Below are 18,822 nucleotides of genomic sequence, written 5' to 3' on the forward strand. Positions count from 1 at the left end.
AAAAAGATTATCGTTTTTCCATGAGTAGGTGCTTGACAAATTCCTTCCACCTACCATCTAAAGGATAACCTTAGTCATTTGTCAAGCACCTCTATGTTATAAACAACCTTTGTGGGCATGCACTGTGTTCACTTCACTTAAATGAAATGACAAAACATGCTAGTGCTCGACGACGACTTCGTGAACCCTCGAGGAGGCAAAATTGCCATCCAAATTCGTCAAAGACGAAGATGCACCCTTCACTCATAGCAGCACAACCCCGTCAATCTCGTCTTCCTTGTTCTCAATAGACACGGCCTAGATCTCTAGAGACGGCGCACCGGTGACTCGGATCTCGCCGAGGAAGGAAACATCAGCTTTAGATCCCTGTTTTCCTCTGAAGTTGGTGATGCTAGGCTTGTTGTTGGTTTGGTGGCTCTCTTCTGAGCAACAATGTGAGATCATCAGAATATAGGGAGTAGGTCGTCGCTCCGCCTCCGTTCCCGCATTCTTGACATGGATGCCAAGATGAGTCTGCAACTAAGCAACTACTCCTAGATGAGTATCTCTGTTCATTGTTCGTTGCTTTTATTTTTTTGATAGAAATATGAACATGGGTGGGCATAAAAACCAAGGAACCAAAAACTGAACCAAAATCATCCCATCCCAAACCCTCCTCGCCTTCGACCCAGTACTAGCCACCCAACCCCATGCGGCCCAAACCTAGCCAGCACCCCACGCCCACAGCCCTGCACCGCACACACGAAGACCTAACCGCCTGCCCTACCACCCCATCTCAGTTGTCGCCGCCGCTACTCATCTAAGGCGCCTCTGTCCACTTGCATTCTCTCCCCCACCAGGCCAACCCTGACAATGACTCCCGCGGTGGTTGGCATCTCCCGCATCTCCGCCCTCGATTTCTCATTGACCGCCGACCGTCACACTGTCGCTGGACTCATTGCATGCAAGGGAAGGAGAGGACCAGAGGAGGACAAGGACCCATCGTCGCCCTTCCGTCTGCCCAGTGCCCACCCACCTTCGATTCGAGCTTCGGGCCTTTGACATCATCCCAACTCTCCACATCGGCAGCTTAGCGACGACCGTCGGTCACCTCGACATCTCGGCGGCGTCTTCTCCAGTTCGCCACCATGTCTTCCACGGCAGAAACTGAGCAATCAGACCACGTAATAAGCCCCCATCTCCCATCAGTTATCTCAAATTTTTGTTTCATTCTTTGTGCACTATTCCGTATGAACATGGTAACTTGGATGCACAGTTCTGTATTGTTGGTGACTTGTTGTGTCATTTTTTCTTCTTTTGTATATATGTTCATAATATGTGAGTGGAGAATAAGGGTTCTACTAGTATTTGTTACTGATTTTTAGTGGATGCATGTACTATTGTTCAAATGATGTTAGTTGTAACTTGTATTTTGGAATTCTTGTTTAATTCTTCTTGCCTCGAATCAGTATAGAAGAATGATCCCATGAATTCTAATTGTGGTACTAATTTTTATATGGTTGAACCTGGTGGAGTTGGTGATGTTGAGATGACTGAAGAGGATATCCAAGTTTATGAAGAAGAAGAAGAAGAAGAAGAAGAAGAAGAAGAAGAAGAAGAAGAAGAAGAAGAAGAAGAAGAAGAAGAAGAAGAAGAAGAAGAAGAAGAAAGAAAGAAAGAAAGAAAGAAAGAAAGAAAGAAAGAAAAGAGGAGCATGAACAGAAAAAGGAGGAGATGGTTGCATGACCTAGAAGATCACTTTTTTGAGGTACTAGTAGTCCACTCAAGCAAGCCCGAGCTTAGGCTTCTTCCACTTATGCACATCTTTTAATCACTTGAGTAGTAGCTATGGTTGCCAGTCTAGAATGGTACTTTAATGTACAATTAACTGTTTGCAAAAGATTTCAAAAATAGATCAATACTTCAAGTTATCCATACTTAAGTGAATAAAACCTAAGTTTGTTATGAATTTACTAGGATATGCATGTGTGACAGCCTGATTTTGGCCCTTTCCTTTTCTTTTGTTTTTCCGAGGCTTTTGCCTGAGTTTTTCTTTTTCGTGGCTTTGTGGTGTGGACACGGAAGAAGATGCCCTCTTCTTTGCTTCTAGAGTGGCTTGTCATATCCAAATCCTTACCTAGACCTTTCCATTTCCACCTTGGACCAAATCCCAATATTCTTTTTATTGAGAATATTCCTTTTCTATTAAAGGAATAACTCAAATTACCCTAGGTTGTGAAGCAACCTATATTTCCATCACTCCAAAAATTCCCAAATAACTCTCATAAATTGTTTGGGTCATATCTTGATCAAATATGGAAAAACTTTTCATTGCCAAGTTCAAAAGTAATTCCCCAATAATTATTCTTCATTTCTGTCTAGTGTGGTTTTCTGTGAAAGAAGTGCCACCTATATTTTCTTGATTGCTCCCCAACTCCTTGGGAATGCTTATATGTCCAAATAATTGCCTCATGCACAAGTTCAACTTTATTTGTCTAGCCAATCTTCCTCAGTGAATTTTCAAAGTTTCTGTCAAACAGAAGACTTTGTGAAGGAAGTACTAGCTAGGAGTATACAAATGAGATGAACTTTTTCACCCTCTTTAATGTGATCATATTAACCCCCTCCACCCATTTGCAGCCCCATCCAATCATCTGTGTGAGCACAGGAGCAAATCTTTGATTCTAGCAATATTTTCAGGTTGTGAAGCGAGTGCATTTTATATTGCTTCAAAAATCCTGATAAATTACAAGATCATTCTTATACTCATAAAACATCTCTCCACCCATTTTGGCATCATTTCATTGATCCATTTGACCACCAAAATTATTTCAAGTTTCTGGTCAATAGAGATGTTTGTGAAGCAAGTACCATTTTGGCTTTGCCAAATGGTATGATACTTGGTGAGCATCTTCATATGACCAAATGACTAAGCTTTGCCCAATATTAGCCCAAGTTGACACTCCATGTGAGTGCACCATCATGATCTAGTTTCTGGACCATTTTGGTCAGTTGTGAAGCAACTGTAGTACAAATTGGTCCATTTCTTCCCAAACTCACCAGGACTGTAGTCCTTCCTAGCCTAAACACCCCAGACATAACACTTGACACATAGCAGCTCCCTGTTGATCACATTAAGCTGATAAAGTTTATTGCAGTAAACTTCAGAGCTCATTAACCTTTTAACCGTAGTCGTTTTCACCAAACTACCACCGCAGTTGAAACCACCCTTCGAAGGACTTACCACTAGACAACATTGGCCAGCCATTTGGCTCTTCTTGATGCCAGTCTACGCGGTGACCATCGCTTCGGCATGCAATGGCCGCGTCCAGAATGGTTTCTTGCTCGGGCCCCTCCGCTCTCGTCGGCTTCGCGCTCGTGAGCATGTCCCTCGGCTTCCTCTCATCGTCGCCGTTCCCCTGGACCCCTCTCCCCCTCCGTCTGCTTCCTCACCAAAGCTCGCAGCCGTGCGCCGACGAGAGCACAGTGCATCGACCGTCGTGTTCCTCCTCAGCCGCATCCTCCCTGCGCTCCCTTGGCCCTCTTCTGCCCCGTGAGCTCTGCCATGTGCCTCCCCATCGTCTTCCCCGAGCTCATGTGTGAGTAGGGATGGCAATGGGTACCCATTACCCGCGTACCCTGCGGGTAAAAACCCTATTAGGGTAAAGGTATGGGATAAAAATTTACCCATGGGTACTTAAATGGAAAAATATCATACCCGTCGGGTGGAAAGGGTACGGGTATGGGATCGTATAACCCATGCCCACGTACCCATGTACCCATCTAAAATGTTAAAAATGGGTTTTCATTAATATCATAATGTATTAATTTTACCCTCCTAATCATGCTAGATAAAAACTCTAATGTGTAGTCAAATTATCTCTATGATTTATCTTGATTTTGTGAACTTAAAGTGTATACGTATGTGTTGTTATGTATGATTATGTGTTGTTTTTTTTAACATTTTTATGTGTCACTTTATAGGCAAGTATTTTTGTTTATGAGAATGTGTCATTGTTACAATATGTTATTGTACATTGTTGTTTAAAATTTGTTGCTATTAATAATTTATGATTATATATTGCTTTTTACAACTATTTTCTACTCAACTGATGTGTTGTAAATGCGGGTATACTTACCCGCGGGTACCCATATACCCTATCGGGTGATGGGTATGGGAAAAAATTGTACCCTTGACGGGTATGGGTATGGGTGATGGGTAAGTTCGGGTGGATGGGTAAGGGTGTGGGGTAGCTCCACCCATACCCATACCCTGCGGGTGCCATCCCTATGTGTGAGCACACGTGTCCGTGGCGCCGTCTACGCGTCCGCGGCGGTGCCAGCTCGGCCACCTCGCCTCGCGGCTATTTAAGCCCTCCCCGAGCCTCTCCGAGCTCACCACTGGCCTCGTGCACCTCCTATAGCCTGCCCATACACTTCCCCGAGCTCGAGACGCCCTCCACGACCACCATTGCCGCCATGGCCGCCGCCCCCTTCGGCCTAAATTCGGCCGAAGCCGAGCCCTCCTCCACCTCTAGCCACCACCATCGCCTTCCCCACACTCCGGCGAGTCTCCCCTGCCCTTCCCCTCGTCGCCGGAGCCCCTCTAGGTCCATGCCCCTCGACCAACCGCCGCCTCTGTAGTCCCCACCGCCGCGGCCTCCCCTCCGCTCCACCCCTCCCCGGTGCTCCCTCTGCCTCGGGATGGAGGCGGCACGCCACCCTGAAGCCGCCGGTGCCCTCACCTTGGCCTGGAGCGGCCGGAGTAGGTGGGGCCAGCGCCGGTAGTGCCCCTGCCCTCCTCCTCTGCTCTCTGTCGTGGCCAGTCACGGGAGAAAGAAGAAGGAGGCGTTGGAGGAGAGAGAAGATGCGGTGGGTCCCGCTTGTAAGCGACCCAAGAGCCGGCCCTGCGTTGACCGGTCCACGCTAACGTGGATAAGTGGAGACGCATTTCGGCGTCTACGTTTTCATCCACCGAAAACGTATTTCGTCAAATGCGCTTTCAGTTTTCTTTCCGGGCCCTTGTTTGAAAGTATTTTTCTTGCAGATAGGTCCCTGGCAGAAAACACTCCATAACTTTTTATCGTAACTCTAAATGAGGTGATTCCAAAGCCTACTTCTTTGTTTCGTCGAGCTCATTCTGTTGGTTTCATTTTCACTATGGTTTGACACTGTGAAAATGACAATTTTGCCCCTGCCCTTAATCAGACCCCTCCGAGAGAGAACATTTTTTGGCGATTCGTTCCGCGAGTTTCTCGCACTTCTCCCCGGTGATTTCTTCCACCCCGGGCAAGCCACAATACCCACTTGCATGATAGTCATGCAGTAGCCATGGTTTTCAACTTGAACCTTTATTAAATGTTTGCTCGTTGAAAAGATGGTTATCGTTGTTCCGGTGATGTTTAGAGTTGCATGTTCACTTTTGTGCTATGTTGTCTTGAACTCTGTTATCATGTTCTACCTGCTAGTATTACCTTTCATATGTTTATGCTTGCTAGTAGTACATGTTGATGTTGGTGATGGTCGTGCTAGTCATTATGACATGCTCAGTGGATATGATTTATTGTTGATATGGTGGATAGTTATGTGATACCCCCATGATTATGTTGATATCATGTTCATGCATTTTATCATGGGTCAGCATATATGCATTCAAGTTAACCGGATTAAATTGAACTTGAACAACTGTTGGCTGAGTCATGGTGCCGCTGAATCGATGCAGACCAGTGCAACCACGCTTACCGGTATGGGACGGTCCTAACTGGGTCTATTGTTGTCCCTCTCGCTGGTGCCTCCAACGAGGGAAGGTTATGGGCGCGCGCTACGCTGATCAGGTAGGTGGACATAAGCCTTGTGTGCCTGTTGAGGAGTTTATGGATCCGGGTCCCAGAGTGGATTGTGGCCACGACGGTGGTCGTTGTGTCTTGAGGTAGACACGGGGCCACCCATGACTTAGCCCAGTGGGGAGTGGGTCGGAGTGGCCGGGAGAGTGTCATGGCAGTAGAACGGTTTTGCCGGGGATGCTGTTGGTCCACTCGAATGGGAGTGCGAGGCCATGGGTTCCGTAGTGTGGGTACAGTGTACTAACCTCTGCAGAGTGTATATTAAATCTATCAATAACCGCGCCCGCAGATAAGGGCCCAATTTGTAATTAGGTCACACATGAGTCAACAGTAATAAGAATAACTTGATTAATGACAACATGTGGTTGTGATCGCCGTAAGGATCATGGGCCAAGTGTTGGTCGTGGTTGTGATCGCCATAAGGATCACGGTTTGGGACCAAGTGTTTGTCGTGGTTGTGATCGCCGCAAGGATCACCGTGGTATCGAGGATACCGAGATGTTGTATATTCATGATGTTGTGCAAGAGTCGTGGGTAAAGATCAAGCTCCTTGTGTTCATTTAATGATTGCTATGGTATTGTTTATACCAAGCTTGATTTGATCCTGAGATGATCGTGTGATGTCCGAGGTAGGTAAGTGATGCATGTGTTGGTTACGAGGTAACCCGAGTAGAATAAGTCGTGCATGATAGTGTCATCATGTTGCATGATAGTATTGTCGGATTAATATGCTCACATTGTTCTAGTTGTACCATGTTTATGTTGGTCATGCCATGTTATTCTGATGATCTCATGATAATTCCTGTTTAACCTGTAATTTCCATGTTGTTGTCTGTCTTGAATGCTTCTGGTTATTGTGAGCTGGCAAGTACATTCAATGTACTGACCTGGCGTGTCATGCTAGTTTGCAGGTCATTCCGTATTTGATTGCTTTTTTGTCGTGGAGTCCTTGTTTGCGAGCTAGGATAAGCATTCTAGCTAGAGTCCCTGTGGAGTGGAGTTCACCGCCGTCGTTGTTGTTCCATTGCTAGAGTTCTTCCGCTGCATCGTATTGTTCTGCTGCTTGCACAGAGCAATAGTGGCAGGCGTAGTGTCGCCGTGCCGGTGTAACCATTGTACCCAAATAGATTGTAATAAAGAGCTTGTTTGTTCTATGCTAAGTAGTGTCATATTCTAGAAGACTTCATCTCGATCTCTGGGCTGGAATACGGGGCGTTCCAGTTTTCTTTGAGCCGGGGTGCCACAGCATGTTCAGTGTTCTCTGGTTTTTAAGTTGGTTGTTTCATTTCTATGTTGTTGCATCACCAGTAGGAACAATTCCAGTGGAACTCACAAATTCTTCATGACTGTTAGGAAAGAAGTTCAAGCTTCTGACACTTGTGGTTCAGTAAAAAAGGCCAACTCCCCAAAAGGTCTATACATCCAATCCTTCTATAGTTGCTAGTTGTTCACATAGCTCATGTTGTACATGTTCTTATAAATTAACATGCATGTTCTTTCTGTTTGGCAGCTGACATAGAATTAAGTCTTCAAAAATGGTATGGATTAGCAATTTCTTAGTTAACTTATCTACCATTTTGTTTGATTTCCTATGCAATCGGCTTCAGTTTGGACATTAATGCTGAACAACATCATGTTTCCCCCCTTCCATTTTTTCTATTATGTCAGCAGTAAATAATGTTCACTAGTGTAGCATGTTGGCAGCACTCAAAATGATATGCTCTTAATTAGAATTGTTACTTATTATGTGCATCTTAATCAATAACATAAACTTGGAGGTTTTATATTTTAGTAAATTGTGTACATATTGTTCTTCATTATTGTATACATGAACTTTTTGTCGTGAGTATTCCAAGAAAACTATGGTTCTTCCTTCTAGTTATTGATATTTCTGATTTTCATTGTGTTTTCAAAGTTTCAGTTGTGTATTTGTGTTGCTCTGGCAGGAGATATTATAATGATGTGAATGATTGTTGGTTCGGCCGGAATTTTCAGTAGCTGGCAGAAGTTGTGGTTATAATAGCAATAATCAAATGGAATGTGCGGACTGGACAACTCTGTGGTAGAGGAAGCAAATATTCCTTTAAAAATGTGGAAGATACTGATGTAAACGAAGTAAATTTGATATGCAGGATGATGTATCTGTAGTACTCTGTTTGATACTGATTACTAAGTTTGTAAACTTGTTTATGTAAATTTGCGTTCAAATCTGGTATGTTGTTAATAGTACCCTTGTATTGTTTTGACTCACAACATTAATTAATCTTTTTATAATGTGCAATGTGTCTATTTATGTGGATTTGATCTCTATAATATCCTTGTGAATTGCAAAACCTACTTTTATCTTTGTCTGAAGTGGAGACATGCCTCTTCCTCATCTTATGTGGGAAAGATTAAACCATGATATGCCTATCTTTAGCAAGTCCAAAATGATAACTATGTGCTCTAGCAAAGTACATTAGGCCTGCTATATTTTGTACTATCGAATGTGTTACTAGGTTTTTTTTGCGGAGAAATGTGTTACTAGGTTGATTGACTATGGAAAATTATGTTACTAATGTGTTACTAGAGCTAACAAAAATATGTGACCAATTATGTTACGGGAGTAAGAAAAACGTGTTACTACAGCTGTTACTATATCTATGAAAATATGTTACTACTTGTGTCACTATAGTTATAAAAATGTGTTACCGATGCATTTAACACAATTTTTAAGGTATTGGAACAAATATCATGTGTGACAATGCATACATCGTAGTAACACGGCCTAACGCAACACATCTCAAAATGTTGACACAGTAACACGTTTTTGAACATGTAGTAACACAAGTGCATGTTACAAAAGCTCTGTCCTCCTGTAGTGAGCAAAGAGGGAGAATGGAGGAGGTCGGGTGCTCACGTGCGACGTGAGAAGGGGAGATGTCGAGGCTTGACGCGGTCCGACAGGGAAGAGGACGGGTACGAGCGACAAAGGAGAGGCGGGGAAGCGGCGAGCGATGACATCGGGGTGGCTCCGGGGCGACATGGCGGTGGCGGGGTGGCTCCGGTGACGTGGTGATGGTCAGCGATGGTGTCAGGGCGCTCGAGGTGGGGCCGGCGACCGTGCAGGTCGAAGGAGGCGGCGACAATGCAAGGGAGGGTCACAAGTGAGGAGCTCGCCGACCAGAGCAGTGGCAGGGCGGCAGAGGTGGTCGGAGCAGGGCAAGGAGGGCACGTGTGAGTGGGATCGGGGCGCGAGGTCTTTTGCTTCTCTCTGCTCTCTTCCTGGCGGCGTGAGGAGGGACGAGGGGATCAATCAGGTGAAGTGGGGATCGAGAGGTGAGGGGTTAGGGTTAGATAGGGAGGCGGCTGGGAGTGGGCTGGGCCATGTGCACACTAGAGCCCACTTGGGCCGACTAGAGCCCACTCTCAGCTTTGCATTTCATTTTATTACCAAATGACTTTGTTCACATCAAAACTTGGCACATAATTACTAGGTATTATTTTGCATTGGCTCAAAAAATTTGAGGCCACTTTGAATTATATTGAATTTAGTGTTGAGTGTAACCGCAATAAAACGGTGATGTTGGTCCATAACAATTGTTGCTACAAACTAGTTTGTGGGTAAAACAATGTTGGTGTCAACATGATAATTGATCAGGGGAATTTATACTAAAAATCGAACATTTTAGTTTTATAGATTGAAGAAATAATTATTTGACTTGTCTTTGGAATTTGAATTTGACCCCGGTTTTCATCAAGTGGCAAAATGGCTTAGTAAAACATGATGACCTGGCACACTAGGGTGAGGTTACTGTAGCTTGATTATCAGGGTGTTACAATATCAATCTTTACCTCTCGACCATTTTGAGACTCCTTGTCATGTCCGTGATCTCATCCGGGACTCCGAACAACATTCAGTCACCAAATCACATAACTCATATAATACAATATCGTCATCAAACATTAAGCGTGCGGACCCTACGAGTTAGAGAACTATGTAGACATGACCGAGACACCTCTCCGGTCAATAACCAATAGCGGAACCTAGATGCTCATATTGGCTCCCAATATTCTATGAAGATCTTCGTCGGTCAAATCGTTAAGACAACATACGCTATTCCCTTTGTCATCGGTATGTTACTTTCCCGAGATTCGATCATCGGTATCTTCATACCTAGTTCAATTTCATTACCAACAAGTCTCTTTACTCATTCCGTAATACATCATCCTGCAACTAAATCATTAGTCACTTTGCTTGCAAGGCTTCTTATGATGTGTATTACCGAGAGGGCCCAGAGACACTTCTCCGATACTCGGAGTGACAAATCCGAATCTCGATGTATGCCAACCCAACAAACAACTTCATAGATACCTGTAGAGCATCTTTATAATCACCCAGTTATGTTGTGATGTTTGATATCACAAAAGGCATTCCTCAAGTATCCGGGAGTTGCATAATCTCATAGTTGAAGGAATATGTATTTGACATGAAGAAAGAAATAGCAATAAAACTGAATGATCATTATGCTAAGATAACGAATGGGTCTTGTCCATCATATCATTCTCCTAATGATGTGATCCCGTTTATCAAATGAAACACATGTCTGTGGTTGGGAAACTTAACCATCTTTAATCAACGAGCTAGTCTAGTAGAGGCTTACTAGGGACACGGTATTTTGTCTATGTATCCACACATGTATCAAGTTTCTGGTTAATACAATTCTAGCATGAATAATAAACATTTATCATGAAATAAGGAAATATAAGCTAACAAATTTATTATTGCCTCTAGGGCATATTTAATTACTTCAGTCTCCCACTTGCACTAGAGTCAATGTTCTAGTTCGCATTACCATGTGATTTAACACCCATAGTTCACATTGCCATGTGACCAAAATCCAAAGAGTACTAAGGTGTGATCCTATTTTTCTTGTGAGAGAGGTTTAGCCAATGGGTCTGACATATTCAGATCCATATATATTTTACAAATCTATATGTCTACAATGCTCTGCATGGAGTTACTCTAGCTAATTCCTCCCACTTTCAATATGTATCCAAATCGAGACTCAGAGTCATCCGGATCGGTGTCAAAGCTTGCATCAACGTAACACTTTATGACGAACTCTTTAGCACCTCCATAACCGAGAAATATTTCCTTAGTCCTCTTTAGGTACCTAAGGATAATTTTGACCGTTGTCCACTGATCTACTCCTGGATCACTATTGTACCCCCTTGCCAAACTCATGGCAAGGCACATAACAGGTCTGGTACATAGCATGGCATACTTTATAAAACCTATGGCTGAGGCATAGAGAATGACTTTCATTCTCTCTTTATCGTCTGCCTTGGTCGGGCTTTAAGTCTTACTCAACTTCACACTTTGCAATATAGGCTATAACTCCTTCTTTGACTGATCCATTTTGAACGCCTTCAAAATCTTGTCAAGGTGTGTGCTTTGTGAAAGTCCTATTAAGCATCTCGATCTATCTTATAGATCTTGATGCCCAATACATAAGTAGCTTTACTGGGGTCTTTTATTGAAAAATTCTTATTCAAGTTTCCTTTTATGCTATCCAGAAATTCTATATCATTTCCAATCAATAATATGTCAACCACATATAATATCAGAAATGCTACAAGGCTCCCACTCACTTTCTTTTAAATATAGGCTTCACCGTAAGTTTGTGTAAAACCATATGCTTTGATCACGTCATCAAAGCGTATATTCCAATTCCGAGATGCTTGCACCAGTCCATAGATGATTGCTAGAGCTTGCACACTTGTGAGCACCCTTAGGATCGACAAAACCTTCTGGTTGCATCATATACAACTCTTTTTTCAGAAATCCATTAAGGAATGCAGTTTTTGACATCCATTTGCCAGATTTCATAATCATAAAATGCGGCAATTGCTAACATAATTCGGACAGACTTAAGCATCACTACGGGTGAGAAGTTCTCATCGTAGTCAACTCCTTGAACTTGTCGAAAACCTTTTTTCGAGAAGTCGAGCTTTGTAGACAGTAACATTACCATCAGTGTCAGTCTTCTTCTTGAAAATCCATTTATTCTCTATGGCTAGCCAAACATCGGGCAAGTCCACCAAAGTCCACACTTTGTTTTCATACATGGATCCTATCTCAGATTTCATGGCCTCAAGCCATCTATCGGAATCTGGGCTCATCATAGCTTCTTCATAGTTTGTAGGTTCGCCATAGTCTAGTAACATGACCTCCAGGACAGGATTACCATACCACTTTGGTGCGGATCATGCTCTGGTTGATCTACGAGGTTCAATAGTAACTTGATCTGAAGTTTCATGATCATTATCATTAGCTTCCACTCTAGTTGGTGTAGGCATCACGGGAACAGTTTTCTGTGTTGAGCTACTTTCCAATTCGAGAGAAGGTCCGATTACCTCATCAAGTTCTACTTTCCTCCCACTCACTTCTTTCGAGAGAAACTCCTTCTTTAGAAAGGTTCCATTCTTGGCAACAAAGATCTTGCCTTCACATCTGTGGTAGAAGGTGTACCCAATAGTTTCCTTAGGGTATCCTATGAAGACACACTTCTCTCATTTGGGTTCAAGCTTATCAGGCTGAAGCCTTTTGACATAAATGTCGCAACCCCAAACTTTTAAGAAACGACAGCTTAGGTTTCTTGCCAAACCACAGTTCATATGGTGTCATCTCAATGATTTAGACGGTGCCCTTTTTTAACGTGAATGCAGCTGTCTCCAATGCATAACCTCAAAACGATAGTGGTAAATCGGTAAGAGACATCATAGATCGCACCATATCTAATAAAGTGCGGTTACAATGTTCAGACACACCATTACGCTGTGGTGTTCCAGGTGGCGTGATTTGTCAAACTATTCCACATTGTTTTAAATGAAGGCCAAACTCGTAACTCAAATATTCGCCTCCGCGATCAGATCATAGAAACTTTATTTTCTTGTTACGATGAATCTCCACTTCACTATGAAATTCTTTGAACTTTTCAAATGTTTCGGACTTGTGTTTCATTAAGTAGATATACCCATATCTGCTCAAATCATCTGTGAAGGTCAGAAATAAAGATACCCACCTCGTGCCTCAACACTCATCGGACCACATACATCAGTATGTATTATTTCCAATAAGTCATTGGCTTGCTCCATTGTTCCGGAGAACGGAGTTTTAGTCATCTTGCCCATTAGGCATGGTTCGCAAGTATCAAATGATTCATAATCAAGTGATTCCAAAAGTCCATCTGCATGGAGTTTCTTCATGCACTTTACACCAATATGATCTAAATGACAGTGCAACAAGTACGTTTCACTATCATTATCAACTTTGCATCTTTTGGCATCAATATTATGAATATGTGTATTGATGACCCACAAGTATATGGGGTCAATTGTAGCCTTTTCGATAAGTAAGAGTGTCGAACCTAACAAGGAGCAGAAGGAAATGACAAATGGTTTTCAGCAAGGTAATGTCTGCAAGTGCTGAAATTGTAAGTAACAAAGTAGTTTGATAGCAAGATAATTTGTAACGAGCAAGTAACGGTACTAGTGAAAAAAGTGCAGCAAGGTAGCCCAATCCTTTTGAGGCAAAGGACAGGCCAAAACAGTTTCTTATGATAAGCAAAGTGTTCTTGAGGGTACATGGGAATTTCATCTAGTCACTTTCACCATGTTGGTTTGATTCGTGTTTGCTGCTTTGATAATTTGGTATGTGGGTAGACCGGTGCTTAGGTGTTGTTCTTACTTCAACAAACCTCCTACTTATGATTAACCCCCTCGCAAGCATCCGCAACTATGAGAAAAGTATTAAGAATAAATTCTAACCATAGCATTAAACTTTTGGATCCAATCGGTCCCTTATGGAATAGCGCATAAACTAGGGTTTAAGCTTCTGTCACTCTCGCAACCAATCATCTAGTAATTACTCCACAACGCATTCACTTAGGCCCAAATATGGTGAAGTGTCATGTAGTCGATGTTCACATGACACCACTAAGGGAATCACAATATACATATCATCAAAATATCGAACACATATCAAGTTCACATGATTACTTGCAACATGATTTCTCCCATGACCTCAAGAACAAAAGTAACTACTCACAAATGATAATCATGCTCAATATCAGAGGGGTATTAAATAGCATAATGGATCTGAACATATAATCTTCCACCAAATAAACCAAATAGTAATCATCTACAAGATGTAATCAACACAACCAGTCACCCACAAGCACCAATCTATAGTTTCGGTACAAAGATTGAACACAAGAGATGAACTAGGGTTTGAGAGAAGTTGGTGTTGTTGAAGATGTTGATGGAGATAGTCCTCCCCAAGATGGGAGAGTGTTGGTGATGATGATGACAATGATTTCCCCCTCCGGGAGGGAAGTTCCCCGGGCGAAATCGCTCCGCCGGAGGGAAAAAGTGCTCCTGCCCAGGTTCTGCCTCGAGACGGCGGCGCTTCATCCCGAAAGTCATCCCTTTATTTTTTTCTAGGTAAAAATGACTTATGTACCAGAAGGGGGGCACCGGAGGTGGGCCCGGGTGAGCACAACCCACCAGGGCGAGCCTGGGCTCCCTGGCGCGCCCAGGTGGGTTGTGCCACCTGGTGGGGCCCCTCTAGTACTTATTGACTCCGAAAATTCTTATTTATTCAATAAAAAATGCTCAGAAAGTTTTAGCTCATTTGGAGTTGTGGAGAGTAGGTAGCCTGACGTAGCTTTTTCAGGTCCAGATTTCCAGCTACCAGAATTCTCCCCTCTTGTGTATACCTTGCATATTATGAGAGAAAAGGCATTAGAATTACTCCAAAAATCAATATTATGCAATAAAAAAACATAAATAAGAGTAGGTAAACATGATGCAAAATGGATGTATCAACTCCCCCAAGCTTAGACCTCTCTTGTCCTCAAGCGAAAACTGAAATCAAAAAACATGTCTGCATGCTTAGAGAGAGAGGTGTCGATAAAAAGAGAAATACAGACATAGCAGCATCATGTAACTTATTATAGCAGCAACAAACTTTAACATAAAACTTTTGTTATAGAACTTTTATCATAGACTTCTGATGAACAAGTAATAATTCATCACAACATCAAAGTATAAAGCATAAACTCTATTGGAAACCAACAAACTATGTTCTCAGTCAACTTTGCAACTACAATTCATCATCTTTTCAGGAAGGGTCACGTATCAAAGCCTTTAGGCAAGTCCATATACTCAACCATCATTTAGTCTTCTATGATTGCTAACACATACCGCGTACACATGAGCAAAACGTTTCAATCGGACACATAGAAAGATAGGGGCTTATAGTTTCGCCTCCCAACGTATTCACCTCAAGGGTGATGTCAACAATAATAATTCATGCTACCCATATTCAACTGGATATATGTGCCTAGATCTTTCCTCACCACATGATGCTTGCCAAAGGTGAAAATTGTCACGCCCAAGATGCGACCCTATCCTAAAGGAACTCGAAGGTCCCACCAAGGATAGAAGTGCATCTTGAAGACGCTTTTGCAAGGTGGATATCATTACATCAACATTACATAATAGTGGGGATACATACAAAAGGCATACAGTGCCACACGAATACAACTTCATCTTACATAAGAGCAACATCCGACTACGGATGAAACACAAACAGAAACTCAAACGACATCCACCCTGCTAGCCCAGGCTGTCGACCTGGAACCTATCCCCTGATCGAAGAAGCAGAAGAAGAACTCCAAAACAAGCAAACATCGCTCTCGCGTCATGAACATCGCAAAACATGTACCTGCAACTGTTGTTGTAGTAATCTGTGAGCCACGAGGACTCAGCAATCCCATTACCATGGGTATCAAGACTAAGAAAGATTAATGGGAAAGGAAGGGGTAAAGTGGTGAGATTGCCGCAACGAATAAACATATATGGTGGCTAACATACGCAAATAAGAGAGAGAAGAGAGCAAACGGAACGGTCGTGAAGCTAGCAATGATCAAGAAGTGATCCTGAACTCCTACTTACGTCAATCATAACCCAAAACCGTGTTAACTTCCCAGACTCCGCCGAAAAGATACCATCACGGCTACACACACGGTTGATGCGTTTTAATTCGGATCTGGTGTCAAGTTATCTACAACCAGACATTAACAAATTCCCATCTGCCACATAACCGCGGGCATGGCTTTCGAAAGTTTATACCCTGCAAGGGTGTCCCAACTTAGCCCATGATAATCTCTCGCGATCAACAAAGGATATTCCTTCTCCCAGGAAGACCCGATCAGTCTCGGAATCCTGGTTACAAGACATTTCGACAATGGTAAAACAAGACCAGCAAGACCGCCCGATGCACCGACATCCCGATAGGAGCTGCACATATCTCATGCTCAGGGCAACACCGGATGAACACTACATACAACTAAAACCAGACCTCAAGTTTCCCCGAGGTGGCGCTGTTAGTGGCTCTGGTTCGTACCAGCACTTAGAGAAGCACTAGCTCGGGGGGGCTAAAATAAAGATGACCCTCGGGTTAATTACTCCTAAGGGAAAAGTAGGTGGTGGTGAGGCAAATGGTAAAACCAAGGTTGGGCCTTGCTGGAGGAGTTTTATTCAAAGAAAACTGTGAAGGGGGTCCCATAAATCACCCAACCGCGTTAGGGACGCAAAATCCGGGAACATAATACTGATATGACGGAAACTAGGGTGGTAAGAGTGGAACAAAACACCAGGCATAAGGCCGAGTCTTCCACCCTTTACCAAGTATATAGATGCATTAAGTAAATAAGAGATATTGTGAATCCCAACATAATCCTGTCCACCATGGAGCAATCTTCAACTTCACCTGCAACTAACAACGCTATAAAAGGGGCTGAGCAAAAGTGGTAACATAGCTAAGCAATGGTTTGCTAGGAAGGGTGAAAAAGTTTAGAGGCTGACATGGTAAATTGGGAGGCTTGAAGAGCAAAAGATGGTAGTGCAGCAAAGAGATAGAACGAAGCAACTAGCATAGCAATGATAGTAATGAGATCCAAGGTAACGGTCATCTTGCCTGAAATCCCGCTAGGAAGAAGAACGAGTCCATGAAGAAGATGAAGCCACGAGGACAAACCAAGCGTAGACAAACGAATCCTCACGATCGCAACGAAACGGGAACTATTGAGAAGAAGCACACAACATGGTAAACACACCAGACATATACATGACATGATGCTCAACCCAGGATGACACAAGACAAGGCTACATGAAGCTATTCATGGCAAGAGATGATGCAAACAAGAACAACACATCAAAGCAAGTTTAAATGAGGCCGGAAACAACATATAACAAATCCGGTAAGTCCTCATATGCAAATTTCGAAATTTGTCCAGATCTGAACAAACCTTATGTTCAAGTTGTTAAGCGGCAAGTTAAGATGCACCAAGATGATCTACACGAGATTCTAGTCAAGTTACATATAAAGTTCATTTAGTTCGGAGCTACGGCCTAGAAGATATGAGCAAAACAAGTTAAGCATGGCATTGATGCAAAATACATTCAAACATCAAGCAAACACACTAAAACAAGGATGCAACATGATAAGATGAAACTACATGCAAAATCAAGCAAGTTTCATATAGAGCACACTCAAAACGGAGCAAGGGTTCAACACATACACTCTATACAAGGTTAAAGGGCATGCTGTCCAAAACAGCAACTAGGCATATTGCAAGCACCAAAACAACATTGTACGGTACCACAATATGAAAACAGAAGGCATGTACATGATGTACAGGTAATGCATTACAAAACATGAACACTAAGCTATCTCCAGAAATCACAAGAACATGCTCAAAAACACATGGCAAGATTGCAAATAATAACAGTTTCAGACTTGGCAGAAATAACATCAGGTTGCAATGTTTAGAGCTATCAAACAACATGTTACAGGAACTTATCATGGCAAACAAAGGCATGTCATGAACCTACTAATTGCATAGAACAAAAGTCCCTTACTGACCATGAGCCAAAAAGGAACAGAAGATAAGATGGCACCCATGTAAACATGGCAAATTATATGACAGATTCGAACAAGGCAGGAACAACAATAAGTAGGCATGTTCGTGAGCTTGTACCACTCACCACAGAACAATACATGGCAAGACAAGGTAACCAACGGTAATAATGCGTGTTTATGAAGCGAAGAATGGCAAGATCAAGTTCATAGGGTGCATGGATCACTAGCAAAACGCATGGCAAAACTGAACTTAATGTTAACAGACTGACAGCAACTTTATTAGCAATTTGAGAGCAAGATTACAACAAGCTACATTAAGCTATAAACGAAACCAAGGCAATTTATGGATAGATAATTACATGTGTAACAAAACATCCATAGTGAACGTCTCCAGATTATGCAAAGAATGACTTATAGCAGCAGGTTTACATATCATCATGAAATAACAGATTCAGCCTAGCAAAACAGTAACAGCAAGTACCCTACTTCACGAGCTTGATGCACTCACTACAACACTCACAAAAATACAAGACAAGCACTCCTGTAAATATGACATGATGTAGTTCAAAACACACGTAGAGCTCATGCTCATAGGATGCACACACAAAATGCAATGAAAAAGACAAAACAACAAGTTATAACAGTCTCAGCAGATTAACATCATATAGCACTCTTGCAACGATGATTCGGGCATCAAGATGGATCCAAACAAACATGCCACAATGGAATTAAATGTAGAGCATCTCATGATGAACATTTGGATATAACACACGCACGAAATGGGGCAGTATGCATGGAGTTATGAAGCATTGAACAGGGCATGAAATTTTCAGGGGCATAAGGACTTAGTAGACCCGCGAATCTCAGATCTAGGGTTCGCACGTTCTTCGAGGTTGACCGGGGAGCTCGCCGGAGTTCTGGGCTGCAGCGGCCGGAGAAGAGGAGGACGAAGCCGAAGAGGGGCAGGGCGGCGCAGATGGGTGCCTGCGGCGGAGGGACCCGGCGGGCGCGGCGGCGCTCGGCGAGGAG

The sequence above is a fragment of the Triticum dicoccoides genome, chromosome 6B (assembly GCF_002162155.2).
Source record: "Triticum dicoccoides isolate Atlit2015 ecotype Zavitan chromosome 6B, WEW_v2.0, whole genome shotgun sequence".
NCBI lineage: Eukaryota > Viridiplantae > Streptophyta > Magnoliopsida > Poales > Poaceae > Triticum > Triticum dicoccoides.